Raw genomic sequence first — 1,340 nt, forward strand, 5'->3', positions numbered from 1 at the left:
CGTCGCGCGTAGTTTGGGGTAAGGAGGAACCACCAACGTTCTATATAGAGAGTGACGTAGGGTAACGAAAGGAGGGTGCCGCCTGTGGCACACCGCCCCTGTACAAACTAAATTCTTAAGAGAATTTAACCGTTTGAATAGCTCGCAAATCCATTGCAAATGTTTACACGGGATTTGCACGGCCACCCCTCCTCCATCTTTCGCTCTTTCCGCTCGCACCCGTCGGTTACCCGACTCTTCGACCTTGCCTCCTTTCAATCCCACTTCCGATCGATCACCACCACTCTCCGCCACACACCGCTATCCATAGATTAAATTCATGTTGTCAAAAATCGCCTTCTTCTTCTTCTTCTTCTTCTTCTTTCTTAAGATCCGTTAAATCTACCACTCGATTCTCTATAAAATTTTCGAAAAATTCTTTCTCACTCGTCCAGATCGAGAAGAAAGATTCGGACGGGATCGATGAAACGCGGAGACGTTGTACAGAGACTGGAGAAGGAGAGAGAGAGAGAGAGAGAAGGAGAGAGAGAGCTCCCCCAAGGCGGTCGCGATCCAGGAACTTTGCGAGGAAACTTCTATCAAGAACAGAGGCAAGACCGCAACGATCAGTAGTCCTTCCCGGTAGCAGTTCGTCTCCGGTTTACGGACGTATGTAAAGCACCGACCGAAACAGCCCCCAAACCTCCGCGACCGCTCCCTTACCTGTTCCTCAAGACAAACAGTGGCGGTGTCTTAACAAGTGGACCAAGCTGCGCCCAAGACAAAGGGTAATTGAGGGCAGGGATTAATACCCCTATACACCAGAAATCCAGCCTGCCCGCTGCTCCTCGGAGTTCCTCAGACTGTATCTCTTCCTGGAAGGAGGACACCTTCTCTCTTTGTCTCTGTCCTTCTCCTCCCCCCTCCCCCCGATCCGTTTCTTCCATTCTCACTCCCTATATATATATATATATACCACGTTTTCTTACCACCGCTTCTCTGTCCGAGCTCCTCTCCTCCCTTCTCCACGAGAGGAGACCCTTCGCTGTCTCCAAGGAGAGCAACGAAGCTACGAGCAACGACCGAGGGTCATCTTGCTAATTAAACAATCAAATACGGGCACCGTAAACCCATACCGACTTCCCATTTCCCATTTCCCCGCCTCGAAACTCGACAAAGTCTCGAAGATCGAACTTCGATCAACTTCTTTCGAAACTTGACGTATGACTTGACGTATCCGAGGGAGAAAGGGTACGGAAATATCGATCCGAATGTTAACATCGGGAGAAGAAAGAATCTGTTCTACTCGCTCGTCGAACTGTCGACGACCTTCGAAATCTTGCCGCGTAGAAACAACCCTT

Source organism: Apis dorsata, unplaced genomic scaffold (genome assembly GCF_000469605.1).
Source record: "Apis dorsata unplaced genomic scaffold, Apis dorsata 1.3 scaffold_1040, whole genome shotgun sequence".
Lineage (NCBI taxonomy): Eukaryota > Metazoa > Arthropoda > Insecta > Hymenoptera > Apidae > Apis > Apis dorsata.